The following is a 24,368-nucleotide window of genomic DNA, read 5'->3' on the forward strand; positions in this document are numbered from 1 at the left end:
TTCGCTAACAGCACATGCTTTCTGGTTTAGCAAAATACAAGTAAAATGTACTGTAGTGAAACTGACTGTTGTTCAGTGCCAGAGTAAACAAAAATCAAAATTCCATAAATATTACAAATGTTTGTACCAAACTTGTTGAGAGAATTGTCAGTTCAAAAAGAACATTTCTCAAAGTAAGAGTGCAAATAATTTAGGTATTTCATCATCTACTGTTCATAATATTGGTAACAGATTCAGGAAATCCCAAAAACCTCAGTGTGTGTAAGGGAAGGCTGGGAATCACTGTTAAATGCTTATGACCTTCAAGAGAGCACTGCATAGGAAACTCATGTTATTTTGATAAATTTAGCCACATGGCTTCAGAAGTACTAAAAATACATTGTCACTTAACACAGACCACCACTGCATCGTGAAATGCAACTTAAAACTCTACTATGCTAAGAGAAAGTCATACATCAATTCTATACATAAACAATGACAAGTTTTCTGGGACGAAACTCCACTCAGATGGACAGACAGACAGTGGACATGGGATGAGGTTTCAGCTTGTTTTTGGAAAAACAGTCGAGTTCGTTCTCCTTTACAAAGACAAAAGTACAGTGTATCACAAAAGTGAGTACACCCCTCACATTTCTGCAGATATTTAAGTATATCTTTTCATGGGACAACACTGACAAAATGACACTTTGACACAATGAAAAGTAGTCTGTGTGCAGCTTATATAACAGTGTAAATTTATTCTTCCCTCAAAATAACTCAATATACAGCCATTAATGTCTAAACCACCGGCAACAAAAGTGAGTACACCCCTTAGTGAAAGTTCCTGAAGTGTCAATATTTTGTGTGGCCACCATTATTTCCCAGAACTGCCTTAACTCTCCTGGGCATGGAGTTTACCAGAGCTTCACAGGTTGCCACTGGAATGCTTTTCCACTCCTCCATGACGACATCACGGAGCTGGCGGATATTCGAGACTTTGCGCTCCTCCACCTTCCGCTTGAGGATGCCCCAAAGATGTTCTATTGGGTTTAGGTCTGGAGACATGCTTGGCCAGTCCATCACCTTTACCCTCAGTCTCTTCAATAAAGCAGTGGTCGTCTTAGAGGTGTGTTTGGGGTCATTATCATGCTGGAACACTGCCCTGCGACCCAGTTTCCAGAGGGAGGGGATCATGCTCTGCTTCAGTATTTCACAGTACATATTGGAGTTCATGTGTCCCTCAATGAAATGTAACTCCCCAACACCTGCTGCACTCATGCAGCCCCAGACCATGGCATTCCCACCACCATGCTTGACTGTAGGCATGACACACTTATCTTTGTACTCTTCACCTGATTGCCGCCACACATGCTTGAGACCATCTGAACCAAACAAATTAATCTTGGTCTCATCAGACCATAGGACATGGTTCCAGTAATCCATGTCCTTTGTTGACATGTCTTCAGCAAACTGTTTGCAGGCTTTCTTGTGTAGAGACTTCAGAAGAGGCTTCCTTCTGGGGTGACAGCCATGCAGACCAATTTGATGTAGTGTGCGGCGTATGGTCTGAGCACTGACAGGCTGACCCCCCACCTTTTCAATCTCTGCAGCAATGCTGACAGCACTCCTGCGCCTATCTTTTAAAGACAGCAGTTGGATGTGACGCTGAGCACGTGCACTCAGCTTCTTTGGACGACCAACGCGAGGTCTGTTCTGAGTGGACCCTGCTCTTTTAAAACGTTGGATGATCTTGGCCACTGTGCTGCAGCTCAGTTTCAGGGTGTTGGCAATCTTCTTGTAGCCTTGGCCATCTTCATGTAGCGCAACAATTTGTCTTTTAAGATCCTCAGAGAGTTCTTTGCCATGAGGTGCCATGTTGGAACTTTCAGTGACCAGTATGAGAGAGTGTGAGAGCTGTACTACTAAATTGAACACACCTGCTCCCTATGCACACCTGAGACCTAGTAACACTAACAAATCACATGACATTTTGGAGGGAAAATGACAAGCAGTGCTCAATTTGGACATTTAGGGGTGTAGTCTCTTAGGGGTGTACTCACTTTTGTTGCCGGTGGTTTAGACATTAATGGCTGTATATTGAGTTATTTTGAGGGAAGAATAAATTTACACTGTTATATAAGCTGCACACAGACTACTTTTCATTGTGTCAGTGTCATTTTGTCAGTGTTGTCCCATGAAAAGATATACTTAAATATCTGCAGAAATGTGAGGGGTGTACTCACTTTTGTGATACACTGTAACTATGCTAAATGTGATCAGTGAAAGGTGTGTCTTTTTGTGATTATTAGTGTCTTTTTTGATAAGCCATGTGAATGCAACTTTAAGATTAACCAAATTGGTTTTGAAATTTGAGACATTATAACAAATGATTACAGTAAAAACGACTTAATAATACAAACAAAAGATAATGTTTTCTGACCATTTTTTTTTAACAGTAACAGTTTTAGATAGAAAAGCGGGGCACATGTCACAACAGCAAAAAACACTGGAAACAAGCTAACAGCTGGGATGGCATGGCTGAGTAATGGCATGCTACTAAAGTCCATGTTAACCTCTCTCATACTCGACTAGCAAACAGATGGTGGCTCTAACCCATATAAGCAAAGACAAGAGGAATCTAAAACATCTATCTGCTCAGAAAGCTCTAATTTGCACTTTCACACATGCACCCACCAATCGCTCAACAATAATTAGCTTTTAGTCTCACATGCCGTCAGTTTTGCCCTAATAATACTGGTTTATACCCAGTAGCATTAATGCAAAAAGGAAAACCCCCATAATCTTGGTTGGCAATTGGACACCGTGCTGTATGTGCCAACACTATGTATGCAAGTCAAGGACAGCAATTCCAGGGACCCCTCTGCACTAGAGGCACAGGCGGTGATATATTTTTAGAAACCCCAGTCTCCCCCCTTCCAGCTCCACCATGGCTGCAGCTGAAGTGGGTCAAGCCCTGTCTATCTGAAAGGAATAAAGCATAGGGGTTTGACTTAATCATGCTGCATACAGTTTAGTGTTCACAGGTCTGCTTTGCAGCACAGAAATCAGCCCTTAGTAGGATGCAAATTTTTCAAATTCTTTAACCGATAACTGACAACCTGATAGCATCCCATTACAATATAAAACACAACAAGCTTCAGATCAACATGTTTAGAAAAATGTAATATAGTGAATATGGCAGTCATGTAAAACAGTAAGAGTTCAGCATTCAGAATGTAGATTTTAAACAGAGTTGGTTGCAAAACATTCATTACAAGTAATAACTGATAACTAAACATGCTAATCATAGATGCAGTCAGTGTATTAAAGTTGTGTGTGTTTGTAAACACATCTGTTAACTAATACAACAAAACCAATACTGAAAATTTTATAGAGACACACACATACTGTTCCAGTGTTTTTCATACACCACAATAGAAGATTCTGGCTAATTAACTTCCCTGGATGGTCATATTTTATGTAAAAAAAAATTTTGGGGGGGAGAGTCATTGCTAATAATACTTTTTGTTTGCCCGTTTGTTTTTGAGTTACGTTTATACAACAATGACGGACGGATCAGTTACACGAAGTGCACAGATCTACTACAGATCTACTTCAGGGAAGTAACATTCACATGCTTAATGTAAGCAAGTATGCAAGTAAGGTGATGAGTTTTATCCCAGGCTAATTTGTGAGTCAGTATATTAAAATCTTATCAGAATGTTGATTTATGAGAGCATTTAATAACTCATAGATCGACACAGATTTAATACTTTATACTTTTAAACTCAAACCACACACTAAAGCCTTACTGACTTCAATATGTTTACTGTAAAACAAACAAAAATAGGGGAGTGTAACATAGCTTTGAGACCACATGTTCCTGACCAATTATTCATGTACTTATTTCCCCCAGAAAACAACAATTTCAATTAAACATGTACTTATTTAACCTTGTGCCATTCAGTCTGTCAAAACCTCATGCACCTTTCTTGTTGCTCAACTGCAAACGCTGGCAGTCATAAGGAGATAATGCGCTGTGTACCAAGACAAAAATATACCCCTCAACAAATATTAGCTTATTTGAACAAGCTTTACAAAGTTTTTCCTCACTAGACCATGCCATGCCCACTTTTGTCAACAAACATGCATCTAAGCTCCTATGAACGTTAAAATGTGTCTTAGGACTTTTAAAATATATCTTCCTTGCTGACAACATTTTGCTAGTATTTAACAAAAATACAAAAAAAATTCTTAAAAGGGCAAATATTTATTTTACCAAAAGAGTTTGCTGGATCAGGGTTTGATGAATATTTAAAGCTTAAGTGGTAAATGGCTTAGAGAGAATTCTCAGATAAACTATGAAAAAAACAACATAAATTTGCTTCCCTATAATGTGTTATTTAATAATAGCAGTTATAGTGGATTCAGAAAGCATTCAGACTTTTGGACTTTCTGTATACTGTTTTCTGTTTTGTGGATTTGATTTTGAATATATATAATTGCAATTTTACCCATCATTCTACACTCAATATGTAAATGCAAAGCAAAAATTTTAATAATGAATTAAAAAAACATATAAAAAGATATCTTGTCCATTATACAGACCCCTCAGTCAGTTCTTTGTACAAGCCCATTTGGCAGCAATTACAGCTAATAATAATACATTTATGGGAGCCTTTCAAAACACTCAAGGACACCTTACAATACTTATAGTTTAAACATCAGTACATAATTAATTACACAGATTAAGGGTAGAAGTTGGAAGTCTTCATGATATCTCTGCATGATTTGCACATCTGGATTTGGGCAGTTTATCCCATTCCTAATAGCAGAGAGGGAAGGCAACGGATGGGAGTGTTGACATCTTTAGGTCTCTTCACAAATGTTTAGTGGGATTAAAATCTGGGTCACTCAAGGACATCTGAAGTCACTCCTATACAGTTTTGGGTGTATGTTTGGGTAATTGTGTTAAAAAAAGAAACTCATTGCAGTTTAAGGAGGTTTTAGGAACGGAGGCTTTAAGAATGTTGCTGTATTTCATGCATCCATTAATTCCTACCAGTCTCCCTGCCGCTGAGAGGTACTCCGATAGCATGATGTCCAACATGTGAAACGTGGTATTGGCCAGGTAATGGGTAGTGGCTTGATTTATGCAGTGCTGCAGTGATTGTCGTCTGCCCAACAGGTTCTTTTTTAGATGCTAGAGGCTGTCGGGGCTCCTTCCACTTTTCTCAACAAGTCCCCTAATGCCCAGATGCCCAATGTTGCCAGACTGCCAACTCTATGAAGGTTCAAGGTTGTGCCTTTTCTATTTAAATTTATGAGGCCACTGTGGTCCTGGAAACACTGAAAGCCTTAAATATTGTTTTATATCCTTGACCTGATTTATGTTTTGCCATAATTTGAAGACAAATTTCCAAAGTCAGTTCCATGGACTTCTAGCTTGGTTTTTGTCTTTACAATACAATATAACTTGTTTGCTATTCCAGACCCAGGTGTGTGCCTATGCCCAATCAATTCAAATTGTAACAGAAATTGAAGTCCAACTCCTACATAAACAACACAGCTTCCGTTAGAGAATATATAGGTGGAAAAGCAATGTTCCCTCATTAACCATGATGGAAAAGCACTTCTGTTGATGTGACTTGCCCACTGAAATGAGACACTGACCAAAAACTAAAGGTGGAGAAAACTGGGACTTAAGACTGTTATTATGTCTACTAGCTATCATTGCAGCTAAATGGTTCATTGTTAATGTAAATTCCATGCTGCATTGCATAATGTTTTAAGTATATTTTCCAATATGCAAATTGTTAAGCGTTCATAAAAAATAAATTAACAAAATAATTGTTATTAGTATTGATTATGTAAAATTGTTTTCTGTTGTTTAATTGTTTTATGTAAACAGCATTTATGTATACAGCTTTTCCCCCTAATTCTGTCAGTGTTGCAACACTTCACTGTTCATTGTAGAAGCCCTTGTCAGACACATAATGGTACAGCTTTGGCCTGCAGCAGACCTCACACTCACTACTAAATGACTGTTCTCTGTTCACTATATGTAAACAGTTGCTCCAATCTCCAATCAAAAAAATTTTTTTAAATAATAATAATGTTTTGTGTCAAAAGTCAAATCATGGGCTATGCTACACACTTAAGTCTTACTGTTTCCTACTAAATTCCATTCTCAATTTACCCTTGTTTAGTAACCGATGCTCTGACGACAGTGGCATCATGTTCCCTTCGTCTAGCAATTAACAACACTGTGGCAAACAGAAACTTGGATCAAATTTCACACGTAGATGCATTTTACTATTCCAAACATGATGCTTTTACAGGGTTACCCTCTTGTACTTTGCATGAACTATTGATTAAGGTGATGTGCTCTGCGATGGCGATTTTTTTTTTGGTGCTAGGCTGTCAATGTTTATTATGTCATTAATAGACAGAACAGCAGTAAAAACAAATCACACTTAGTCAGAATAATCTGAACTATTACACATATAGACACACATTAAAGTGCATTTTTTTGTTTACAGTGGAGCATTAATATGAAATTCTAGAGCTTTAATAGTACAAGTTCTGCACATGAACATACTAGACTTTCTTTTATTAAAGAGTTCAGGGGAAAAAAATGTTTATTCGATAATTCATAGCCATGAAAGATAGCTCATACGCATTATAAAGCAAACCACTTGCTAAATTCTAAATTACAATCTTGAGGTCCCTGCAACACTAACACTCCAAAGACATTTAAAACAGTCAAAGGTTAGTGTCATGACATCTCAATACTACATGTTATGCCTAACCTTATTAAACAGAAAATATGCTCCTTATTATGAGGTAGACAATTTAAGGGAAGAAAAACAAGGCTGTGTAGATGTCGGCTTACTTACTGACAACCAACCTAACGTAAATTACACTGTGCTCATGATATATTAACCAGGGGTGTAAACTCTCTGTCTTTAAGAGTGACAGCGGTGCTAATTTTTCCTGTTCAAGTTCACACTTGGGTGATAATCAAATTATCCACCATTTACAAGTCAAATCAGATGTAATAATGCTAACAGCTAAACTCTGCAACACTGGTCGTCCAATGTCTAATACAGCTTGAAACAAGTGGGTATATTACATAACAACAAATCAATCTATAGGTCTGATTACTTAAAGTTCCAATTAATAGTGAATGAAATATAAACAGTGAATTAACAAGCCACCAGCCTTAGGACATTAAATTCCAAAAGTAGGCCAAGTTAAACTTATAACATTTTATACAAGATACTGATGATTCATTAAAAACATCATGATTCAATCAATGATAATTAATCATTCATCCATAAAAGAAAATATTCTGTTAAATTCAGTCCACCCACACAAGTATATATTAGTAATCTTACTATAAAATGTACACTTAATATCAAAGTCACATTTACTACCAATGGACAACTTTTTTAACATTGTCTATAAATACAGATTAATACAGAAAGCCTAATAAAATAGATTGGCTGTATGCACATTTTTTGTCACGTCACTTATTTCACTATAAGCTGTCATCCTAAACAAAGGAACGAGAGCAAGAACTTTATTTATAATACAGTTAGACCTATCACAGAACGAACCTGTGTTTGATGGACAAAAACACCATATGTAATCTAACTTGCATGTGGGTGTCTGTTCATATTGATACATTATTTATGTACTACTCAAATAAGATACTGTATTTAATCGAGCTACATTTTTCAAACATTTAGTGCTGATCTACAAAGGAAAGGCTGCCTTTATTTGTCATAAATACATATACATGTGTACAGTACAATGTAATTCTTATATCCCAGCACGTTTGGAAGCTGGGGTTAGAGAGCAGGGTCAGCCATTGTACGGCACCCCTGGAGCAGAGAGGGCCCAACAGTGGCTGCATGGCAGAGCTGGGATTCGAACTCTCAACCTTTTAATTGATAGCACAAAAGCTTTAACTACTAGGTTACCACTTTCCCAAATCTGGCAGCTGTTGTACTTCTCTGGTGCTTACTACACCACTAAATTGCGTTGCTATAGTCCAGCAAACACAGTTATCTTGCTAATGTCACATGGCTGGTATGGTGAGAGCTTTGCGTAGATAAGTCCTCAAACAGAGAAAGAACCTACAGACGATTCGGTAACTGACAGACAAGTACCAGGCGAACCAACACATCACTGCTTAACGCTAGCAAGGAACTGGACTTCATTAGTCTGTGGTTATTTGAGTTAAACGCCGGTTGCATTATTCCGCGTTAAAGTATAGACTGCAAAGTTGCAATTAATAGAGTAAAAACCAGAAGCTGTCTGAATCTGGCTTCTACCAAAAATGAAAGATTCTGTTTTGTGGTACAGAAGCGAAATACAAAAATAAACTAAAACAACCACAAAAAACATCTTGTTACTCAGAAGCGGTGAAATGACAATGACGGTTAGCCAGCACAACCCGTTATCTATTGCTTCCACGCGTAACTGGCTAGGTCTAGTTAGGTTAGATAACGTTAAGATCTGCAGGGTTATACGTGAGTTCAAACGAGCTCACCTTGCAGATAGCTGGCTGTATAATGAACACCGGTTTGGGTGGATTTGTTCTTTTATTTCGCTACGCGCGGATTAGCGGAGTGACCTGTCACATCCTCTCTACCTTACCTCAGAAAGCCGTAAAGCACAGCGCGTGCGGTCGAATATTTCAAACAATTACAATTCCAAAGTCTTACAGCAACTCTTTAATGTAGCGCTTTATTCTGACACATTTCTAACCAGCCTCATTAATCCACATGAAAACGCTTTACATTTTCCACAGAGAAAGCCGCCTTCTCTAGCGGTAACATCAGCTAGTGCCTGAGAGACATTCATTCACCGTCTTGTCGCTTATTGACTTGCAATAGTAACGTTACCCTGGCTAGCCCATTTGGCTAGCTAACGTTAAAAGGCTAAACAGTCCTCTCAGGTGAATAAACGCTACACAGTTAACGTTAAAAGTCAAACCAAAAACGCATCCCACCTGGGTAGGAAATGGAGGCACGGCATGCAGAAACATTTTACTTCAAATAAAATGAGTTGAAAATGTGGCTCACCGAACGGCGTTGTCAGGAGTCGCCCTCACCCGCACCACTCTCTCCGCCGTCTACCAGCGCTCCTTCAATCTGCACCCAAACCCCGCCCACTGGCCAGCGTCGCCGCGGACATGTGACCCACGTCAGGAGGACGGTCTCGAAATAATAATGCCAATCCCCATTGGCTTAACTGAGATATCTGTCGCCTCTGTAAACCGTTACGTCATCAACTTATCTCCGGGTGCATTTTTTTAATTCCCACCCTTGCTTCCTTTTATCCGTCTGCGTTAACGCAAATACTCAGACGAGTCCGAGTGGACCAGAAAAAAACCCGTTTAAAAGACATTTCAGTACTCGAGCATGGTAAAGCTCGTGCACCGTCAGCAACGGTCCCTGCTGTAACTCCACCCACAGTCTGGGACAAGTCTTCCCCAGCGGCTAATTAAACCTGACGTCATTCTTTCCATGACGTAGAGATTTTCTATCTTGATTCGGTGGCGCTGTCACCTCCCGCTACACTCAGTACACCCGCATTTACTGGCACCAGTGTAGTGCAGCGCACAGCTTCTGTGCACTACTGTGCACTCTGTCAGCTTTTCACCACAGTTGCATAATATTTGATATCAACATATAATGTTTACTGAGAGTTACTCTTCTTTGGTATGTCTATAATTGTGAAAAACATATTTCCATAAATCATTTATTATGCATTCCTTTTTACAAAAAGCTAAATTCTGGTCAGGGACTCAAAAAACAATCCATTACAAGTTGCCACACAAATTCACTTACACTCTTCAAGGGGTAATTAGAAGCTAAGACTATTTGTGCATGTTTTTGGGAGGTATGAGGCAAGAACACCTGGAAAAACCCATGTGCAGACAGGGAGAACATTAAAAAAAGAACCTCTTTACTTACAGTGACCCAGTGGCGGTTCTAGGGGGGCCAGTGGGGGCCAGTGCCCCTGTGACAACCAGCTTGGCCCCCCCTACGGCCCCCCTAATGAGTGAGTTGAATATCGACTGTCCCCCCCCCCCCCCCCCCCCACCTCACATGGTCTAGAACCGCCACTGCAGTGACCAGCAGCCAGGATCAAATCTAGGACCTAAGGAACCATGCTATTTGTTTCCCCCCTGTATTTATGTCTACATCTCAAACTAATTCCATTCTACTAATATCAGATTCTTAATGAAGCATATGAAAGGTAAACTGATGAAATCAAGTGTGATGCATCCCTCCAAAAAGCATAGTCCACTGTTCCAAAGTCGGTTGGTAATGTGTTTAACACTACTCCAGCTGACAGCATTGTGCATGGTGGTCTTAAGGCTTTTGTGAGGTTGCTTTGCCATATAAACCCAATCAGTTAGCCTCTGACAAACAGTTCTTGTACTACTGTCTACAGGTAGATCATTTTACATTCTATGTGTGTTCAGCATAGGTGTTTGTACTCCCAGATAGTTTCCATTTTACTGTAACAACAGCTAAGAGTTGATCAGGGCAGTTCTAGCAAAGTTAAAAAGATGAAATTGTACTATATGTAAGTGCTATATGTTAAAAGTCACTAAGCCTTTAGTACAATCTATGTTACAGACCAGTGTTTTGTCTACAAAGACAGCATGCTTGATTTCATTTGCCTTTCAACAAGTTTAAAAGTGAATCTGTTTTCCTTGCTAAAATTGTCCAGACACAAAATGTTTAACAATAAAGTCCTATTAAAACATTTAAGTAGTAAAGTAGCAACAACTAAAAAGTTACGGAAATTGTTTTATATGCCTAAGTAATAGCATTAAGTTTATAAGTACAATGGCATTCTGATGAAAGCAAAAATGCAAATGGGTTTTTCCCATTTAGCACCCTCAGAGAAAAAAACAATGTTTCTTGTGGCTGCAGAGGTCTGGTTTCTTTGGTTGGAAACTGCTGCCTGACCATGAGCTCACTTATTTACACTCACTGTGTATTAGGCTCTGCCTCTTGACTCAAACTGCAAACCCATCTATCAAAATGCATTCCTAAATCTGAAGAAAGTGAGTAGACTCATGCAAACCACAGGCAGAACAGGCACTTTACAATGACAGAAGGTAAGTATTAAACCTAGGTCCCAAGACCCATACTGGTGTGTGACTTTCATTTAACCAGCTGCACTACTGTTCTGTCAACTACTATAAAACAGATTTGTTACAGTTTTTGAGGTTGCACAACGACCTCAATTGATCAGTTTTGTGAATAAAAGCCACCACACAACATAAATTTAGTAAGGCTTAAAGATATGTAATCTGTAATCTACATGCAGTAGCATCTTTGGTTTAAATACAAAAAGCCTGGAAAAATAAAACTAACAGCACACATGCTGCATGTAAAAGGAAGATAATGTAAAAATACATCAACCAACAGTCAAATGTAGGCCTTTCATAGCCACAAGAGTCTTTAGCTTCAAAAACTTCTAAAATAGAGGGGACACTGAGCCTATTTTTATTTGTGCTACTTTCCACTTCTAAGCATTTAATTTGGAGCCTTAGATTTTGGTAGCATGTAGAGCTCAAGCAGATGTCCCTGCATTGCACAGAGCCAGGAAGTGTCCTCTATGACTGCACTATCCACACACACACACACACACACACACACACACACACACACACACACACACACACACACACACACACACACACACTAATGTTCCAGTTAACAAACAGATTAACATACTTGGTTCTTTGCATGCACCCACAGCCAGATCTTCCATGTTAAATTAACTCTTTTAATTGTGATTGTTCAGTGACTTTTTTTGTTGTTGCATTTTTATGGTCCATTACTTTTGCCCTTCTGCATGGTATCATCAAAGATGGGTTAAGTAGAAAAAAGATTCACTCTAATAGCAGTTTGATATTATTAGGATGCTTTAGAAAAAATGTGATTTAACATACCAAAGACCCTGTACAGGTTATCTTGCAATACAAATATTTGTCGTTATTAAAGATTAATGAATACATTTGAGCATCACCAAACCCACAATGGTGAAATCAATTGCTATCCTAGTTAAAAAAGATGAAAACAATGTCATACTTTCATTTTTAATCATATACTTACTGTAATCTGTCACGTTTACATGTGTGCACAGGTGCAGAGTATAATACAACCATTAACACTAAATAGCATTCAAAGCACAAGGAGTACTAAATTCATTCATTCATCATCATTCATCTTTTTTACCACTGCTTCATCCTGGTCTGGGTTGCAGTGGGTCTGACTTATATAGGCACTATAGGCCAAGATAATACCATATGGAAAAAGGTTTTTCAAGAAACTTGGCTAAATATAACCAATGTAGATTATTGATTAAGGTAATGGACTAGTGATCATACGGTCACTGGTTAAAGCCCCATGACCACCATTCTGCCAATGTTGGACCCCTGAGCAAGGCCCCTAAACCTCGATTGCTTGCATTCTATCAGTTTCAGTTGCAAGTAACTTCAAATGCCCTATTGTAACATATTAAACAAAAAATTTTGTCTTAACAACAAAAACGTATTTTTTCTCATTAACTGCTCCATTATGAGATTTGGATACAAGGCAGGAATATTCCCTGGGCAGGGTGCCAAACTCACTCACTCCTACCTAGGGACAACCTAGAGCAGCCAGTTACTTTTGTGCATGTTTATAAAAGGTGTGAGAATACCAGAGTTCAAGGAAACAGACACAGGTAGAACATTCAGAACTCTTCAAAGAAAGTGACTAAAGCTGGGAATAGAACCCAGGTCCCCAGGATCCATGTTGCTGTGCAACAACAATTCTTAGGTAAATTTAGCCTGGCATAATTCATAATTAGTGGCGTTATGTGACAGTATAAGAATTAAATTTCACTACTAATGATCACGTCAGATCATTCTAGATTCCAGTATCATTCCTCGATTTCACACATTAAGTCCAGATTAGGTCGACTAGGGTATAGTCAACTTGTCTATTACGATTAAAATATTATTAATTATTAATAATAAATAATAGTATTCATCTTTATTAATGTCATTGTGTTTATCACAATGAAAATATCAATGACTTAGGGAACTTTCCATACTAATGAATTTAGAATAAGTCTAAATGTTGTTATTGCATGCTTTATTAATACATAACACTGAAGTAAAAACACTGAAGGGGAAGAACGTACTTGTACAGAGTTCAGCTGCTACAGAACAGCTTTTTCATGAGCTGAGGAAACACTGAATCATTCTCGCAACCTACTCACTCTCTAACACTCCCTCAGCCACTTTACACACTATATGTACACATACACAAACAGAATATCGCCTTATCAAATCTATCCCCCGTCCATCATTAGAGTATACACAACTGGTACATGATTTTTGGTGTTTTTATTTAATTAGGTTATATTCAGACTTAATACTGTATGTCTGTAATCAAAAGCACTTCAAAAGTAAACATAAGTATCTCCAAGAACAGAGTATTCCACTTGTGAATGGAAAGTGAGTTACTGTAAATCACTACTCTATGCCTTAGAGTAGTAAAAAAAAGTAAAAATCAAGACTCAGTTATATTTAAACCCATTATTGCACTGTTAATTTAGTTAGGTTATGATTTAGGGTATTTTGTTTAGGATATTATTTATTTATATGAAGAGCACAATAACATTACTCTTTATAGAGACATACCAAGACTGTGTGTTATATTATTATATTACTGTCATCAGTCAAGAAATGAAGCACAATGGTGTGTGCAATCATTGGCCTTTGATCTTAATGTTGTTTTGAGTGCTTTAAAACAAAGTCCACAGACCTTGTGATTGGGTTTGAGCAAGAGACAGTTAAAATAAAACCTATTTGCTGGTAATTGTGACCAGCCTTGACACTGAATGAAAAATACCAACACCGATCAGCCATAACATTAAAACCACCTCCTTGTTTCTATACTCACTATGTCCATTTTATCAGCTCCACTTACCATATAGAAGCACTTTGTAGTTCTACAATTACTGACTGTAGTCCATCTGTTTCTCTACATACTTTGTTAGCCCCCTTTTATGCTGTTCTTCAATGGTCAGGACTCCCACAGGACCACCACAGAGCAGGTATTATTTGGGTGGTGGATCATTCTCAGTACTGCAGTGACAATGACATGGTGGTGGTGTGTTAGTGTGTGTTGTGCTGGTATGAGTGGATCAGACACAGCAGCGCTGCTGGAGTTTTTAAATACTGTGTCCACTTACTGTCCACTCTATTAGACACTCCTACCTAGTTGGTCCAACTTGTAGATGTAAAATCAGAGCTGTTTAAGTTTGTCATCTTCTAGACCCTTCATCAGTGGTCACAGGACGTCTGGATATTTTTGGTTGGTGGACTATTCTCAGTCCAGCAGTGACAGTGAGGTGTTTAAAAACTCCATCTGCACTGCTGTGTCTGATCCACTCATACCAGCACAACCCACACTAACACACCACCACCCTGTCAGTGTCACTGCAGTGCTGAGAATGATCCACCACCTAAATAATACCTGCTCTGTGGTGGTCCTGTGGGGGTCCTGACCATTAAAGAACGGCATGAAATGGGGCTAACAAAGCAAGCAGAGAAACAGATGGACTACAGTCAGTAATTGTAGAACTACAAAGTGCTTCTATATGGTAAGTGGAGCTGATAAAATGGACAGTGAGTGTAGAAACAAGGAGGTGGTCATAATGTTATGCGTGATCGGTGTACATTCTAATATTACAAACATTTCAAAAGTGTTAGCGGTTGGGCAGCAGCTAATTTTCTAGATATTCAACGTTCTAGATAATAAAGCACATAGCAGCACTAGGAGATTGCTGGTATAATAATGTTCTTGCAGGCTGATCCTGGTCTGTTGCTATTTTAAACTGAACACTGCTGGTTAAATGTGAAGCTTCTTGGATTACATCTGTCCATCTTGAAAAAAACGTAAATTGTGTTCTAATCATTCAAACATAATTTGAACATTTACTGAAATCATTAAAATCTCAAGCAAAGTATAACATACCACTTGCGAGTGTATGCAAACTCTTAAATGTAAGTATATCATTGTTCAATATTGGTAAATCTTTTACAGCCCTAGATAACAGCCTTACTTGTGCACTGTGCCATGTTCACACCCACAATGGTAAGTTTGCACCTCATTGTTTTATCAAGATTCAGGATGTTTGAACAGTGAACAATCTTCGGCGGTCAACCTGTACATGAGTATTTTGTGACAAGAACAGCACAGGTTTCACATTACAACACCAGGTTATTCAAAAATGACAGTTTTCAATCAGAAATAATGAAATCCATGCTATCTACATTCATCACATGATCTCAGATCAGTGCTGAAAAAGCCAAAAAGAAAGGGAACATGAAACAGCTCACCCACAAATGTAAACAAGAATCTGGGCCAAATTAATCAGGCCACACTGGGATATTGCTTCCTCTGGTCACTGGGCTTCTTCCACTGCAATTTCCACTGGCTCAGCATGTCAGCACAGGACTTCCTTTATTCTAGAAAACACACACCAATATAAAGTACATACACAGTGGTGTGTAAAAATAACTACTTTCCAGTAGAAGATTTGCCACACTAAATGATTTTAGATTATTATACAGCATGCTAAGAAACAAAGGTTACCTGAGTAAAACAACACATTTTAACATTATTTTATTTCATTAAGACATAAAGTTATCCAACATTACACCACCTTTATAAAAAAAAAACATTTTCCCCTTTGGTTACTTAAACAACTACACTTCATTGGTAAGCCTATGCCAGCTAATTAAAAACAGATTGTTAGTGCCAGTCCTATAAATATATATCATACTTATCTTGAATTTTACCATTAAAGTCAAACAATAACATTTCTATAAAAGTTTCTATAAAAACAATCTGCTATAATAAAAAAAAAAAAACCATGTGAATAGCTTAGAAGGGTTCAGTCTGGAAAAAGGTCCAATGCATTTTTAAGGCTTAAGGACCTCACTGAACCACAGTGACAGCCATTATCTCCAGATAAAGGAAACAGCACTGACACCACCCACAAATGGCCTGTCTGCTTAATCTCTCAAAGGGCTCAGCAAACTCAGGCAGAAAATCAAAAGCGATCCCAGTAAAATCTGCAGACATAAAACAGCACCTGGATGATCCCCAAATCTTTTAATATAATGTTCTATGTGATAAATATGGGATTGTTTTGTTTGAACGACAATGACACCCTTAGGTTAGGCTTTTTGCCTGAGACTAACCTATTATTATTTGAATATTTAAAGGGATTTAGGGACAATAAAATGTTACACCATTGTATTTTATACAATGCAATTGCCAGAGAATGCTCCCATTAAGATAAACTGTCCAAAATACAAAACAACGAAAAATGTTGGAAATCTACCCAGGAGTGGATGTCCTTGGAAGGATCATACCCAGAACACAACACAATGAATATAGAAAAAAGCACAAAACTTGAAGCCAGCAAGCTGAATCACAAAATGGGTGGCTTGTGATCCTTGTAGGTATAATGTATTTAAAATGTTATAGGTAAATATACAGGATTACTAGATTAAGACTGGGTTTGTTATTATTACTAGGTTAAAGACAGAACCACATAATGTTATCAAGTAAGTTTTGTCCAACCAAAGACATAACTGGTACCTTTCTACTTGTATTTTTTTTTAAATGCACAAAAAAGATTTTTCAACTTCAATATAACACTATTCAACAAAAACATTCATTATACAAAGCATAAACATGAATTACACCAACATAATTACAACAATTGCTATTTTGCAGATTCAGGAGAGGAGATAAGGTGAATATGGGGTTTGCATAGTTCTAAGACACTGTTAGAGGAGCACAGTGCTGACAGAGCTCAAAAGCACAGATAAAGTCTAAAGACATGCAGTCAGGCCAACTGGAACTTGAGTTGCCCTAAGTGTGAGTATGTGTGTTAATATAGTCACATTATTATGACCACCAGCTGATCAGAGTCCAGAGTAACCGCTGTGTGCAGCACAGACGGCAGTTAGACAGGCTGGCAGTGACTCAGTAAGGTCCTGGTAGGTTGTCACAGGTATCTGGAGCCATGCTGACTGCAGTGCATCCCACAGCTGCTGGAGGGTGTGTGGGGGAGGATCCATTGAGTGAACGTGCCGATCGAGGTGATTCCACAGATGCTTAATTGAGATCAAGTCTGGGGAATTAGGGGGCCAGGGTAGTGCTTGGAAGTCTTGGTCATGTCCTTCCAACCAATGTCGGATATTTCTAGACATGTAACATGTTGCATTGTCTTGCTGGAACATCCCATACGCCCCAGGCAAGACAATTTTACCCATGGTACTTTTACCAATGACAGCAACAAAGGATTTATATACACTAATAATAGCATTATGACCACCTCCTTGTTTCTACACTCACTGTCCATTTTATCAGCTCCACTTACCATATAGAAGCACTTTGTAGTTCTACAATTACTGACTGTAGTCCATCTGTTACTCTGCATACCTTTTTACCCTGCCTGCTTTCACCCTGTTCTTCAATGGTCAGGACCCCCACAAGGCCACCACAGAGCATGTGTGCCAGTGATAGCTCAGTGGTTAAGGTACTGGCCACTGTTGGGTCCCTGAGCAAGGCCCTTAACCCTCAATTGCTCGTCGTGTTCCGCTCATTGTGTAAGTCGCTTTGGATAAAAGCATCTGCTAAATGCTGAAATAAAGCAATAAGCCACGAGAGGCCGTGCATTACTGTGATTTTAGCACGGGGATGACGTTTTTGGCACGACGCGAAGTGGAGTGCCTAAAACTTCTTTCCCCGTGCTAAAATCATAACAGTAATGCACGGTCTCGAGTGGCTTATTGCTTTTATAAAACGGCGGTCAACATAAAATATAATAAATACAACAATGTTTAATTCATAAATGTATTTATTGTGTATAAACTTACAATAAAGCATTTTTCCGCGACGCAAAATAGTTCGATTAACAGTGTTGCTAGGCAACATGAGGGCGAAAATAACATTAATTTTTTCTATTCAGTGGTGTATTAATATGGAATGATGTGAGGTGGTCATAGGTGTGCGTTTATCGGGGATTTTACAACGGCTTCGAACGCAGCTCAGCCAATCAGATTTTAGGACCGGAACTATCCGTTTTATAAATGTAAATGTATTATTTAGGTGGTGGATCATTCTCAGCACTGCAGTGACACTGACATGGTGGTGGTGTGTTAGTGTGTTTTGTGCTGGTATGTGTGGATCAGACACAGCAGCACTGCTGGAGTTTTTAAATACTGTTTCCACTCACTGTTTACTCTATTAGACACTCCTACCTAGTTGGTCCACCTTGTAGATGTAAAGTCAGAGATGATCGCTCAACTATTGCTGCTGTTTGAGTTGGTCATCTTCTAGACCTGCATCAGTGGTCACAGGACGCTGCCCACAGGGTGCTGTTGGCTGGATATATTTTTGGTTGGTGGACTATTCTCAGTCTAGCAGTGATTGTGTTCTCTATGTGTTTAAATTATATTAAATATAGTTTAAAGATCTGCAAATTTAGTGAAACAAAAATATATTGTATACATATGGTATACACATTGCTCAGATAATTATAAAGAGAGGTGGGGTTGCGGTTTAGGTGAGTCATGGTAATGAAACTATGACGGAAGGCACACTCCAGCACCTTAAAAAAGTGAAACAAAAAACAACACAGACACTAAAGAAGTAGAGGCGGAAATTGAAAGACATATCATTAGACCGAGTCTTGAAAGGGCATGTTTGTGTTTCCATCCACTCCTGGAATTTATAGCCATGGTTCGCCAACATCAGCTCAGTAGGGGTAAAGGGTGACAGCCTTGTTGCTGCTACTGTCCCACAGTTGTCAGTAAGACTGTGTTTAAGGAACAAAAAACAGAAACTGAAGTGTCCTTACTCAGCACTGTGCTTGCAGTAAGTTTGTAAGGCCAAATTTCCACTTGCAAGCCATAATTCACCCAAAGTGCCAAATGTGTGGGTGAAGGCATGTGTGAGAAAGACTCTCGCCTTGACCGCTGCACTCCGCCCAACAGCATCCTTTCTTTCCACACTACGTTTTCCATCCTGAGCTCACTGTTTACACTCACGTTGTGTGTGTTGACGAAGTAGACTCGCCTCTGCATGAAGGTCAGTGTACCTGCATGCTATTCATAAAAACCTGTCATGCAGTCTGTCAAATAAAGACCTTGGAAAACTATGTGCAAGCTGTCGACTGACAAACATTAAACTAGTCTACAGTAAATAATTTCTTAATATAAAACCATGTAATTCTACAGATGATCCCAACTCAGTTATTTTAGTCTGTTTATTGAGTTTGTATTTTGTACACATGTCTATGAATATGTTTATGTTTGAGTTAAGCACTGTTCACAGGGTGGCAGAGGTGACATTTTGAAATGGACTGTAACTGTTGTAATTACAGGTCATTTTCACTGTGTTTAGCTGTTCATTTAGGCATAACATAGCCTTGTAAAGCAAACTCTCATTCACACACTGCCCCACTACAATGCATGGAATTAAGCATCTATCATACAACTTTACCAACATTACTTTTACCAACAAGTTTCTACATAAACACTATTGTATCATCCAGGGGGATTCCAAAAGAGCTTAGACTATGTTAATAATGAATAATTATGTTAATACACTATATGAACAAAAGAATCTGAAAATATCAACAACCTGGTTTGACAATCATGAGCATTAATATGGAATTGGCTCCCCTTTTGCATCTGCTGTATAGAAGGGCTATTCACAAGCTTTTGGAGTGTTTTTTTTGGGAATTTGTGGTTATTTAATCAAGGCAGGCATTAATGTTGGATGAGAAGGTCTGGTTCAAAATCAACATTTTTAATTCATTCCGAAGGTGAAGTTAAGTTCATGGCTCTGTGCAGGTCACTGGAGTTCCAACACACTATACTTGTCAAACCATGTCTTTATAGACCTTGCTTCTTTGGAAAAAGAAAATGCCTTTGTTGGAAGTATGAACTTTATTTTATGTAATTGATTTTATATACCTGTTAGGAATGTGTGTGACTAAAATCACAGAACTCCATAAAGCAGAGAAATGTCCACATATGTTTGATTATATATTGTATATCAAGTGTCTTAAAAGGTTTACAAAGCCATTTCTAAAGCTCTAGGACCAACCAAACCTCAGTAAGAGCCACCATCTCCCACCTACAAAAACCTGTAATAGTGGCAATTCTATTCAAAGGTGTCAAGACAGCAAATATTTCCCTTGGGTTTTAGCACTAATCATCGATGAAATCATAAACTATCCCAGGAAAATGTCTAATGAACTGTGTAAGTTTATTCCTGGATAGGGTCAGTTACATTATTTCACAATACAGAAAAGACAAACTAGACAAAAAATTGGATTCATTTTGCAAAAATGACCACAATGCTGACATTTGCAAAAAATCACTTGGATGTTCCCTATTTTTCCTTTAAATTAATGTTATATAGACAAGCTACACTAATCTAATCTAAATTGGAATTTTTGGGACAACTTTCAAATAGCTTTTTCAAGTTTCTTATTACTGACAAAAATCAAATACAGCACTTTGAACTAAAACAATATCTAAACAGTTACACATGTTAATGGTGGTGTGATACTGTGGTGGTGCAGCTCCTGGATGACTTGCCATTATCAAGGGAAGGATAAAAATATTTATACTGCTGAAAAAGTGGTGCAGCTAGTTCAAATACCAGGGTGCCAATTACATGGGTAATAGGGTGGTGAAAAGCTTTTTTCCTTAAATAAAGTACATTGTTTACATTACATTTGCGGCATTTAGCAGACACTTCTATTCAAAGTGACTTACAGTTGTCACTGAATACAGTTCAAGCAATTGAGAGTTAGGGGCCTTGCTCAGGGGCCCAACAAAGGCAATTGATGATGGTGGGGCTTGAACCGACAACCTGATGACTAGTCCAGTACCTTAGCCACTGAGCTACCATTGCCCTACTACTGCCCTGTTTATTTCTACATAATGTGTTTTCTTACTCAAAAACTCTTGTACACTAGCCAATCATTTCTGTCTAGACTCCCAGCATGCTGAATGCACAGTTGAGATCTGAACTAAGATGTAGTGGCAATTTAGAGAACACACCACACTTACTGGCATTTTGGGGGAAGTTGGAGAAAACTAAAGTAGCCTTACTGAAATATTTGGCCATAGTCACAAATTTACATGGTCACAGCCCCTAGTACCAATGTTGGTATGGTCCCAGAAGAAAGCTTATATCAATTTATATTTTATTTATATTTTATGCATACATTATATACAGTGTATCACAAAAGTGAGTACACCCCTCACATTTCTGCAAATATTTCATTATATCTTTTCATGGGACAACACTATAGACATGAAACTTGGATATAACTTAGAGTAGTCAGTGTACAACTTGTATAGCAGTGTAGATTTACTGTCTTCTGAAAATAACTCAACACACAGCCATTAATGTCTAAATAGCTGGCAACATAAGTGAGTACACCCCACAGTGAACATGTCCAAATTGTGCCCAAATGTGTCGTTGTCCCTCCCTGGTGTCATGTGTCAAGGTCCCAGGTGTAAATGGGGAGCAGGGCTGTTAAATTTGGTGTTTTGGGTACAATTCTCTCATACTGGCCACTAAATATTCAACATGGCACCTCATGGCAAAGAACTCTCTGAGGATGTGAGAAATAGAATTGTTGCTCTCCACAAAGATGGCCTGGGCTATAAGAAGATTGCTAACACCCTGAAACTGAGCTACAGCATGGTGGCCAAGGTCATACAGCGGTTTTCCAGGACAGGTTCCACTCGGAACAGGCTTCGCCAGGGTCGACCAAAGAAGTTGAGTCCACGTGTTCGGCGTTATATCCAGAGGTTGGCTTTAAAAAATAGACACATGAGTGCTGCCAGCATTGCTGCAGAGGTTGAAGACGTGGGAGGTCAGCCTGTCAGTGCTCAGACCATACGCCGCACACTGCATCAACTCGGTCTGCATGGTCGTCATCCCAGAAGGAAGCTGACGCACAAGAAAGCCCGCAAACAGTTTGCTGAAGACAAGCAGTCCAAGCACATGGATTACTGGAATGCCCTGTGGTCTGACGAGACCAAGATAAACTTGTTAGGCTCAGATGGTGTCCAGCATGTGTGGCGGCGCCCTGGTGAGAAGTACCAAGACAACTGTATCTTGCCTACAGTCAAGCATGGTGGTGGTAGCATCATGGTCTTGGGCTGCATGAGTGTTGCTGGCACTGGGGAGCTGCAGTTCATTGAGGGAAACATGAATTCCAACATGTACTGTGACATTCTGAAACAGAGCATGATCCCCTCCCTTCGAAAACTGGGCCTTATGGCAGTTTTCCAACAGGATAACGACCCCAAACACAACCTCCAAGATGACAACTGCCTTGCTGAGGAAGCTGAAGGTAAAGGTGATGGACTAAACCCAATTGAGCACCTGTGGCGCATCCTCAAGTGGAAGGTGGAGGAGTTCAAGGTGTCTAACATCCACCAGCTCCGTGATGTCATCATGGAGGAGTGGAAGAGGATTCCAGTAGCAACCTGTGCAGCTCTGGTGAATTCCATGCCCAGGAGGGTTAAGGCAGTGCTGGATAATAATGGTGGTCACACAAAATATTGAGACTTTGGGCACAATTTGGACATGTTCACTGTGGGGTGTACTCACTTATGTTGCCAGCCATTTAGACATTAATGGCTGTGTGTTGAGTTATTTTCAGAAGACAGTAAATCTACACTGCTATACAAGTTGTACACTGACTACTCTAAGTTATATCCAAGTTTCATGTCTATAGTGTTGACCCATGAAAAGATATAATGAAATATTTGCAGAAATGTGAGGGGTGTACTCACTTTTGTGATACACTGTATATGTACATATTTTCTGCAGTCTGACCACATGGTCAGATTGCTGACAACCTGGCCTTTTTATATTGTTTTCATTTAAAATTATTATGTTGACCATAATGTGAATGGGTTGGGCAGACTATACCACTTACATCTACATCTGTACAAGTACAGAACTAAGTCACAGTATAATTAAAAACCCATATAAAGGAGAGAGACACACACACACACACACACACACACACACACGCACAGAGAGAGAGAGATAGAGAGAGAGAGAGAGAGAGAGAGAGAGAGAGAGAGAGAGAGAGAGAGAGAGAGAGAGAGGAAAGTGATTTTAAAAGGCTTTTCTTAGGTGTAACCACAATCATGTTAAGAGACTCATTTTCCAACCTCTAACCATTGAAAAATACAAGAAACATCAGCATGCAAAAACCTGCCCAATTTACGTAGCCTTTATTGCTATTAAACAATATACTTTCAAACAAAAATGTTTAAAAAATCACTGATCAGCCATAACATTTTAACCACCTCCTTGTTTTTACAATTACTGACTGTAGTCCATCTGTTTCTCTGCATGCTTTGTTAGCCTCCTTTCATGCTGTTCTTCAATGGTCAGGACTCTCCCAGGACCACTACAGAGTAGGTATTATTTGGGTGGTGGATCATTCTCAGCACTGCAGTGGCACTGACATGGTGGTGGTGTGTTAGTGTGTGTTGTACTGATATGAGTGGATAAGACACAGCAGCACTGCTGGAGTTTTTAAACACATCACTGTCACTGCTGGACTGAGAATAGTCCACCAACCAAAAATACCTAAAAAACCATATATAGTGTGGTTTATTCATGGAAAGGATATTTTAATTGTAAGCAGTTGAATAATTGCTCCTTTTTACATACTAGACACCTAAGGGTAATTGTACGACACATGATACTCAAGTTTAAATTTAAATTTAAAAGACAGCATTTACTTTTGTTTGCATGTGAAAAACATGCATATAAATTTTCTTGCTAATTTAATAAATTCATAAATGAGTGCTGCTTTTAAATGTACCTTTAAAATATGCAGTTTAGGGGGTTTAACTTGAAAAAAACTTGAGAATAAAAAAAATGGCCATTGTGTTAACAGAGTAATGGATACAACTTCAATGTTCAAAGATGCATTCAAATGTGTAAAGACATTTTCCCAAGCTGTCATTACATCAGTGTTATGTAATCCTGCTGATCAAGAACAAATTTCACAAGCAGTGTTCATGACAATTTAGTCTTGCTCAACAATGTTTGCATACATTTATTTTTTCTACAGTTGTAAAACGTTAAAATGTAACATTTAGGAAAGAAAAATACTTTTAAAGTTCTAATATATAATTGCGTTTTTTTCTTCATGGTTTCTTAACAGTCTTTATGCCATGTTCTTGTCTTACTGGCTGTTTATTAACCTGCTGTTATTGT

At 38.7% G+C, this 24,368-nt stretch overlaps 1 protein-coding gene across 2 annotated transcripts in view; it reads right to left on the bottom strand.

Annotated features, from left to right (window-relative positions):
- The window catches only part of atp2b1a (ATPase plasma membrane Ca2+ transporting 1a), a 59,312-nt gene extending 50,117 nt beyond the window's left edge, over positions 1 to 9,195 (bottom strand). Inside the window, exon 1 of one of the 2 annotated variants that reach the window (XM_062995443.1) lies at positions 9,075 to 9,192. The gene's annotated coding sequence lies outside the window, so the exon portion shown is untranslated. Of the gene's footprint in view, positions 1 to 9,074 lie in introns of both variants that reach the window. The other variant, XM_062995450.1, reaches the window with a different exon arrangement.
- Between the last annotated feature and the right edge of the window lie 15,173 nt (positions 9,196 to 24,368).

This window comes from Trichomycterus rosablanca, chromosome 1 (assembly GCF_030014385.1).
Source record: "Trichomycterus rosablanca isolate fTriRos1 chromosome 1, fTriRos1.hap1, whole genome shotgun sequence".
Classification (NCBI taxonomy): Eukaryota; Metazoa; Chordata; class Actinopteri; order Siluriformes; family Trichomycteridae; genus Trichomycterus; species Trichomycterus rosablanca.